Raw genomic sequence first — 9,945 nt, 5'->3', positions numbered from 1 at the left:
TCATAAACGACAAGACATATGTGCTGGCGGCATTACATTGTCACGTTGTCTTACGTACGCCAGTCAGACATTGTGAGCTCAACCCTGTTGTACCTATCTTGGCCATGGCTCGTGGCAAGACATAACACAACATTCCAAAGTACACATTCATATACGTCAGCGGAGATATACATTACCTCAAGATACCATCTGTAGAACAACAAACACTTCTTGATTCCAATACCTCAACCTTCCAATACTCATACCCTTTCATAGCTTTTAACCATTCTATCATATATTCAAGCAAATATAATGCAGTACATATCCTACATTGCTAATTGCACATGTCAATTAAGTACAATAACAGCAATATTTTAAAACCACCCCCAACTCGGGTAATATTTGCCGTTTAATATATGCATGACACCACACGAATATTTCCTGAGTTTATTATCCCTTTTCTTGTAAACGTACATTTGAAGGGTGATCACAATGTCGGTTGGGACACGCTAGATTAGGTCAATTCGCGTTATTTTGATATATGCTCATTTTATAGTCCTATGACTCGTATTTATTAAATGAAGCCAGAAAAGCATTTTCTAGCATTTCCGACAGTAGTATAGTCCTCGCTATGGCCAAACAAGGATCTGAAGACATCCCATTACGGGTCACGTCAGAATAACCTTTCATCCGACCAATCAAGGTGTCGCTTACCAGAACAGGAAAGTGAAAGTCAGAATGTTTTCAAATTCGGCCTCGAAAACGTAAACGGGGGATATTCCGAATGTGTGAGTGAGTGAGTGAGTTGGGTTTAACGCCGCTTTTAACATAGTTCCAGTTATATCGCGGCGTGTCAGCTTAATGTGGAAGGAAAGCCCGAAGTGATGCAGGTCTCTCTTCGGTGAAACCCACGAGCACGGGTATGGTGCTGACAAACCTAGAAACATAATCTGGGTGAACCAGGATTCGAACCCACAATCATAGGTTTCTGGCGTGTCCAGGGGACGCAAATCTGCACAGCGAATCGCGGCGCCTTAGACGACTGGGCCACCTGTGCCCCCTATTTCGAATGGAACATGTAGATTGAAAGGTCAACATTTTCTACTCGTTTTCAAATACTACTCACAAAGGTATTCAAACTCACGCTTTGACTAAAACAAATAAAAGGTAGTTGGGGTTAATGGTGTGTAAAAAAAATGAATGATTCTTTACACGATTCCTGTAGGATTTGTATTAAGTCTGTTCATCTACTATAAACTGCGCTGGGAGTTACCAGGTGGTCATGGATTGGGCCTATCGGAAATTGAAATCACAACAGAATGACCAGACTCACTTGCTAAAAATCAGCAAGGAGATCAGATAAGAGTAGACTAGTTTGTCAATGATATGAATAAGACTCATGTTCAATACTTTCGATAAATGTTTCTGTGACAGTATCGGATTGGTTAAATTGTCAGTTTGTCCTGATAGAGTGCCTTGTTGACATCGTCATGTACTATCCAGCCTTCACCTTATGCACTCCAAGCCTTTCACACCGGAAATAGCAAAGTGTGAAAAAGGTCAATGGGGCGTATTTATAGCATTGTTTGGCGAGGTAGTGTTAGGGCCGAATGTTTAGCAATTGAAATCTAATCCAACTCAAGTCTAGAACGATTTGGCAAGTCTAGATTGCCTCAGCTCAAATAAGCATTTGCTCTGGGCTCAATATAGAGTTTACTTCCTATTTCCCAGCTAACACATAACATGCTAGATTATATGTTTAACATGACTTTATTTCTGGGGAATGCCTGGTTTAGCTCCCCAATGAAGAGGGAAACTAGTTTGAATAATGAATTACGCACCAATTTCCCTTGAATATCATCCCTAAAACAGAACACGTCAAGTTTAAGCTATAATAGATTGTTGTAAAGTCATTATTCAGTGCATAATATCTAATAATTTTGTTATTGTAAAGGAGTAGCATGAACCCATAGTTTCGATTTCATCTGGATTGGATAGCGGGACGCCACAAATAGCCAGCCAGTCAAAAAACTACCAAGGGGGGGGGGGGGGGGGGGGGGGGGGGGGGATGAATGAAACACGTGACGATCCGGGTTAGAATTGGTCTTCGGCTGGTCAGGCTCGCTGATTTTGTTGATGAATTGTATCCCAATTGCGTAGATCGATGTTTATGATGTCAGTCACTGGATTGTCTGGTCCAGGCTCGATTATTTACAGACCTTCGTCATAGCTGGAATATTACTGAGTGCAGCGTTAAACAAGCAAACAATACCCTTCTAGACTGGAGAACATTATACACTAGATAATCGAGATGGACTTGGGGATGGCTTTGCATACTGTGAACATTCAATATTAAGGTTACCGTCTTAGATTCCTCAAAAAGGATCTGGAAATAAAGGATAAAGCTCTTTAGCTATAGGAGGGGGAGGGGGGGATAAACTCATGCCATTCCATATTGCTTTGTTTTCTCAATTTTAGCAAATATTCATCAGAAAACATGTGACATACTGGTAAAAGTCGCGTCAAACCAAACATCATTTACAGGTGGTACTTGTTGTTTTCCTGCCTGGTGCACGGTATTAAGGGGCTAAAACAAGGACTGGTCCGCTCAGAGTCAATATACTGTGTCTTCAGGTTAAAACTGGGGCATAGTATCTCAACTGGCCATATAAAATCAGCATCAGGCTGAACTAGTACACGCACGCTGGCACGCACGCACGCACGCACTCACATACACACGTGTAAGCTAGTCGTTATACAAGTGCAATAATCAAGAAAGCGATGTCAAACCCCACTTCACCTCATCACCGCACTCGGATATCACGGGTGTGGGAGTGCCCCCGCAGTTCAGATATACAAGGCTGTGAGAGAAATCACTAAGACAGGCCGGCCATATTCAGACGGTGTTCAACCTGATGAAAACCGAGGGCCGTCATTCTTTTGACAGACCAAAAGTCTGTGCATACACAGGATTTGAACATATATCCGAACAGCGGATCCTGATCAGACTAAATGATGCAATTGATTGTATTATTTTAAAATTCTGTGATGTATTATTTGATATCGTCTAAGTCCAGTGAGTTATGCCAATATCCTCAAACTGACAAGAACAGATTGGGTATGAGTCAGTCGCGCCACTGCCGTACGACATAAGGACCAAATTCAGACAAGCGATTCACGAACGTGACTGCCAGAGCGCACAAAGCACCAGATTATACACTTTGGGACCCGCAGGCATGCACGAGTGTGGTTGGCTGTGTTTTGATCGACCATGAGTGTATATTGCCAAGCTTCTGTTAGTGTGTCGTGTCAGGTTTCAACCACGTGTATTTCGGGCAGCGCGTGCACTACAGTCACCCCGGCTCACGGGGAAAGAAAAGACAAGACAGCCTGTATTGTAATTTGTGACAACAGCACCCCGTTATAAGACTTTGACCGATTGAAAAAAAGCGCTGACAGGCGCGTCGGCCTGAGTATGACAGTTCGGTCGTTTGACAAGATATTCACAAATTTGAATGTTTATTTGTTTAACGCCGCATTCAGCAATAGTCCAGCTATGTGACGGAGGTCTGGACTAGACATTCCAGTGATTATCTGTTATATAGCTGGACTGTTGCTGCGTGCGGCGTTAAACAAACACAACAAACACACGTGAAAGGATATCAACTTTGATGTGACTATCAATAATCGTAAGGACCTCTCTCACTCAAGTTGAAATATTTGAGACTGTTAAATTATTAAACTTAAAACGTCAACGCCAGAGTATAATCAATGTCGATTATCCGCCGAGGCAGATTCCAGCGGACACAAAAGGCAAAATTGTAGGGAAAATTATATGAATGGATATTGAAAATCAGTGATGACACCAGGTATTCGCGAAAAGGGGTTTGCTTGTCCAGCTCTACAGGTTGAACCCGTCACTCACACAATTTGCAGGAAAATGAAATATATTTGTTGCCTGACACGGCACAAAAGTACTGACATACGACGGCGGCGGATTGTAAACACTCAATCGAGTCTGGACCACACAATCCCGTGACAGCCCGTTTACTGATTGTGTTGAAACAAAAAACGAAATGTTAGCTACTACTTCAGCTCAAAAGATGTATCGATGGTTAAAGTGCAAAAACTGTTCAATTGTAATAATAATGTAAAATGAAAAAAAAATCGGTCAAAGTTTTGTAAATATATCATGTATGCATTAAAGTGAACTTTGCATTTGTCACACCTTCTTTATGTAAATACTAGCATTGTCTTCAAATCATCATTATGCTATCATGTGTACTTTCGTTATGTAAATACTAACATTGTCTACAAATCATCATTATGCTATCATGTATAGCTTCGTTATGTAAATACTAGCATTGTCTTCAAATCATCATTATGCTATCATGTATAGCTTCGTTATGTAAATACTAGTATTGTCTTCAAATCAGCATTATGCTATCATGTATAGCTTCGTTATGTAAATACTAGCATTGTCTTCAAATCAGCATTATGCTATCATGTATAGCTTCGTTATGTAAATACTAGCATTGGCTTCAAATCAGCATTATGCTATCATGTATACCTTCGTTATGTAAATACTAGCATTGTCTTCAAATCATCATTATGCTATCATGTAAAGCTTCGTTATGTAAATACTAGCATTGTCTTCAAATCATCATTATGCTATCATGTATAGCTTCGTTATGCAAATACTAACATTGTCTACAAATCATCATTACACTATCATGTATAGCTTTGAGTTGTATTCTGTTCTCAAGTTCCGAGGTATGCCGAGCGCGCGGTTCCCTCCCAAGACGCAGAACTGACAAAACACATGTAGACACCTTAAACTCACACGACAATGGCGTGGAACGCATCGCCAATCTTTTGCATGGAAAATGGTAGAGTAAATTGTGTTTTACGTCGCACTCCACAATATTCCAGCTATATCACAGCGGTCTGTAACTTAACGAATCTGGTCCAGACAATCGAGTGATTTATTTAATAGACATCGGTCCACGACATCTGGGTAAGGTAACTGGCAATTAGCCAAGTCGCCGAGCCTGGCATCCCCGAGCCACTGTCTCGCAGGACAAGCACTTAAAGGTTTCTAATAACCAGTTCTCACCCGCAGTCCACATGGAGGTCTCGTCATCAATATCATCATCAATAAACAATGTGGACAAACCTGGCCACGACAGTTGTACTGTTAGCCCCGGCCTAGTGTAAGTAACCTAACTGTACAAGTGGGAAGTGCACTCTCAGACAGCTTCCCTTCGTACTGCTACACAACTGTTTGCTCTGACTGTCCCACAGATTAAACACGAACGCCACCAAGACATTCCTACAACGACAGAATGGTGTAAGAAAACGAGACTATAGGCTATGCAGAGTTGCGTCCTTTGGGCGCGCCAGAACCTATGACAGTTGGTTTCGAATCCCGGTTCGCCCAGATTATGTTTCTAGGTTTGTCAGCACCATACCCGTGTTCGTGGCTTTAACTGAAGTAGAAAGCGTCTGAGACCTGCATCACTTCGGGCTTTCCTCCCACATTAAACTGACACGCCGTGATATAACTTGAATACTGTTAAAAGCGGCGTAAAACCCTACCCACTCACTCACTCTCACTCAAATGTATGCAGTGTTAAACAGGTTTATAGGATACTGAATACTTTCAGGCATTTTGAATCACCATGGTCCACACCCGATGTATAAACATGCCGGGTGGATCCAAGTTTGTAAACATGTCACAAACAGTGATTTTAATTTTTTCTAAACGATATAGATTAAGAGATCATAAGCGTGTATAATTGATATTGCTTGCTTGCTCTTGAAATATCACTCTCACTGACCCACTGTATGAACATGCCATTTTTTAATAATACACGGATGTGTCGAGGCAATGGCTATCCGCACAGATACAGTCAGTCCTCACACAATGGTATATAAAATGGGAAAAGTGCTTTACACTGGTTCAAAATGTTTTTGTCGTTAACAGAGCTTCAGATAACCAAATTACATTAAAAGAATCACCGTAACCATATTAACAAAACATATATGAGCATAATAACCCATGGTAGCCTTCAATGAGCTCGTATTCATACCTGTACGTCTTTAAATATGCTCATTTACTGATAGAATGCAAGCACCAGGTACACGTTACCTCTGAACTGCAGCGAATAGAGCCATATTTTCCTTATTACATAAAAAAGCATCGTAACATTGTTACGATTTTGATCCGATACAGCAGAATCTGTCACGACATAGTCACGATTGTAATCCGACGAGACAAAATGGGTTGAGTTTCCCGAATGTATGAAGGTGCAAACGTAAGGTGGAGGTGCTTCGTGAAAATCCGCTACGTAAACGCCACGAGAACACACTGTAATCTTCCAGTAACACTGTTGTGAACGATTTGTATAAATCCATAATATAAAACAGACCTGCACATGTTCCTTGAACCGGGTAGATCAAACCGGTGTGACACTTTGATGTGACAGTCTTAACAAAACGTGACATACTTTGTGCTGGTTTATACCACCATAAACACAAAATATATTGAAGTCAATACTGGACACTATTGTGTGGCGTGTTTTTGTTGACTAACCCTATGTGCCAATTTGCAGTCTTGTTTTCTCTGCAATTTGGGCATACATCTGAAAACTTGTCACTGCTTGGAAAGGAAGAATTACATGTTTGTACAGTGTGATGATATGTGAAGTCACACAGTGTCATGTATACGGTATACATCAGTTATATAGTATCTTTGTCCACTTTATCAAAATAATATGTTTGTACAGTGTGATGATATTTACAAAGGTCACATACTGTCATGTATACGGTATACATCAGTTGTATGGTATCTTTGTCCGCTTTATCAAAATAATATGTTTGTACAGTTTGACGATATTACAAAGGTCACACACTGTCATGTATACGGTATACATCAGTTGTATCGTATCTTTGTCCGCTTTAGCAAAATAATATGTTTGTACAGTGTGATGATATTACACAGGTCACATACTGTCATATATACGGTATACATCAGTTGTTATGCTATCTTAGTCCGCTTTATCAAAAGTATGTGTTTGTACAGTGTGATGATATTACACAGGTCACATACTGTCATGTATACGGTATACATCAGTTGTTATGCTATCTTAGTCCGCTTTATCAAAAGTATGTGTTTGTACAGTGTGATGATATTACACAGGTCACATACTGTCATATATACGGTATACACGCTTGACCTCTCTGGTCTGCAGTGTCAAGTGTTTTTGCGTCTCCCTTGGTACACCAGTGATTGTCAAATGCATCAACAAAGCCTCTAAATCTTGAACGGCACAAGGGAGACTACTCTGTCAGTTCCAGGTACGCAAGACAAGCCGCGTGTCGCCGCTTTCGAGCTGCACCTTCACACACCAAGTCAATCAACATATCGCAGCAGTGAGACAGAGTGGGCTCGCTATCAAGACAAGCACTATGCAAGGGAGACAACTCCTGCAGTCACACGTTACAGGGCCATACGACCAAACTGACAACGCATCTGTCTTGCGACATAAAACTTTTCCCTGCAGTGTTTTATTGTACAATAAACAACTCCCACTCGTCGTTTATTTCTTAGATAAAGAAATCCAGTCCCGTCTGGCCCAGGCCAATTTAGACAGTGTCTTGTCAAAAGTAAATTAGTTGTTTGATCCATCACTTTAGCCAAGAGTGTAAACAGTCCGAATAAGAGAGTCGACGGTAAATTTGTAAGGAACTGAGGGGACCGGATGAATTGATTAATTTATCTATGTCCCATATCATACAAACATGGGTAAAGTATATTGTGATATTTGCCAGCAAAGTTTTACGATAATTACTGACAGTTAATGTATAACTATACTTCATTAACCCACACAACTGTAGTTAGTTTATAATGAACAAAGTGCGTTATAATTTGTACGTGTGATTTGTACATTGCCATTGTCTAGCAGATGGTGCAACAGCAGGGTCACAGTATCAGGTCCCATTATACATAGTAATAAAACATCCGTCTCAGTCTGCAGTCTCAATATTCCTATGAATCACTATCAAACAGTGATGATACCCGGTGTTTGTGTTAATAACAAGTGCTACAAGTGAGAACGCTGAGATCTCGCGAACTGAAACACCAGTTACGGCAGGTGTACGTTAGTCGCTGTGTTGGTGCAAAGTAATAGTCACTGGAGAGAGAAAAGTTTGAATTAGATCTAATAGTTCAGGAAAATATATTATGTTACATATGAGTATGATACATAAATAATCATGGTAAACAGGACAGTTTCCAACATTGGATCAGTCCACAGGGTTTCTATAGTGTAATTGAAATCACTGTCCGTGAAAATCAGCAGATTTGGAAGCAAAAAGTTGAGCATGTATCCAATGTTCTGGTGCCAGACGTTATGTAATCTGGTACATTCCTGCAGGCGCTGTGCCCTAAATTACCGCGGATGACTTTAGTCTCTGACGTAGTTAGATGAGTCAAGTACGGCCTCCATCTATATCGGCCATTGTTGAAAGCAACCTGCCCTCAACGGCTACAGATGAACCATATTTCACAGAAAAATGTCCAAAAGCTCTTGGCAATTTTCTTGAAACATTTTTTATTCTCGGGTAGCAGTTCCCTATTGTGATCGCTATTTTATATGTAATCTTGCATTGTGTTGGATTGAATTGAGTGTCCTTCCATCACACCTTTTTTGGTACAGCGTTCAACGAAACTGTCTCTTAAGCTCATTGGTAGCTTGCTTATTAGTCTGCCCACCATGATAACCACATTGTAACTCTGCACAGTTGTCGCCATCGAGAGATTTCAACATCCCAACAAGGTAATGTACAGCAAGGGCAAAGTTCTCAAGTGCATCATTATCACCAAATTGTACAAAAAGGGCATACTCAAAATTCTCCTTGAACTAAATGACGAGGCTGGGTAAAGTTTGTATATCTGTTGTCGACAATATATTCACTTTCACATACATTCACATATTACTTTCATTGAAGTAAGTGAAAAGTATATTATCTGAAGTCTAAAGTGGTTTGAAAAAGGACTTCTCTGCAATTGTGAGAGTGCTGGCGCCAGGATTTCTACTACTACACCAAATACGAATCAGTCATTTGGCCACCGCCGTCATATAGCTGGAATATTCCTGAGTGTGGGGTTAAACAACAAACAGTCGTTCGGCCAGCTGCTTTGGTAGAGAATGATTGTTTGTAGATTGAGAGACCTGCGATTGGATGATCGTTTGTGAGATTTGTTGATGTTTTCGAATGTACATCTATCTATTCAGTAAATGAAAAGTGACCCTGTCTTTTTCAAATTTTAATTGTTGTCATTATTAACAGGATGCCTAATCCTGTTTGTTACCATGTCACGGGGATGCCTTTGCATACTGTGAACATTTAATATTAGAGTTACCGTCTTATATTCCTCAAAGAGGATCTGAAAGTAAAGGGTAAGGCTCTTATACTATAGGAGGGGGAGGGGGTGTTGAAATGAACACATGACTTACAACATTGCTTTGTTTTCTTTATTTTAGCTAAGATTCACCAGAAAACATGTGCAGTGCTGGTAACATTGACCGTCTCCATGGTGCACTGGATAGAACGTCTGCCACGAGAGCAGAAGGTCGGTGGTTCAATCCCCAGTCGCGTCAAACCAACATCATTAACCTTTGGTACTTGTTGTTGTCCTGCCTGGTGCTCGGCATTAAGAGGCTAAAACAAGGACTGGTCGGCTCAGACAGTATACTTTGCCTGAGTGGGATATTCATGTTAAAACTTCGGCGTGGTATCTCAATGAGCTGGCACTATAAAATCAGCATCAGTCCGGACTAGTACAAGCAGACACAGACAATTCCACACCTGCCAGTTATAGAAGTGCAATAATCTGGAGTCAAAACCCACTTCAACTCACAACCACACTTGGATATAATGAGTGAGTGAGTTGGGTTTAGT

Source organism: Haliotis cracherodii, unplaced genomic scaffold (assembly GCF_022045235.1).
Source record: "Haliotis cracherodii isolate W230 unplaced genomic scaffold, xgHalCrac1.p SCAF_25, whole genome shotgun sequence".
Lineage (NCBI taxonomy): Eukaryota > Metazoa > Mollusca > Gastropoda > Lepetellida > Haliotidae > Haliotis > Haliotis cracherodii.
This window is presented reverse-complemented; position numbering follows the sequence as displayed.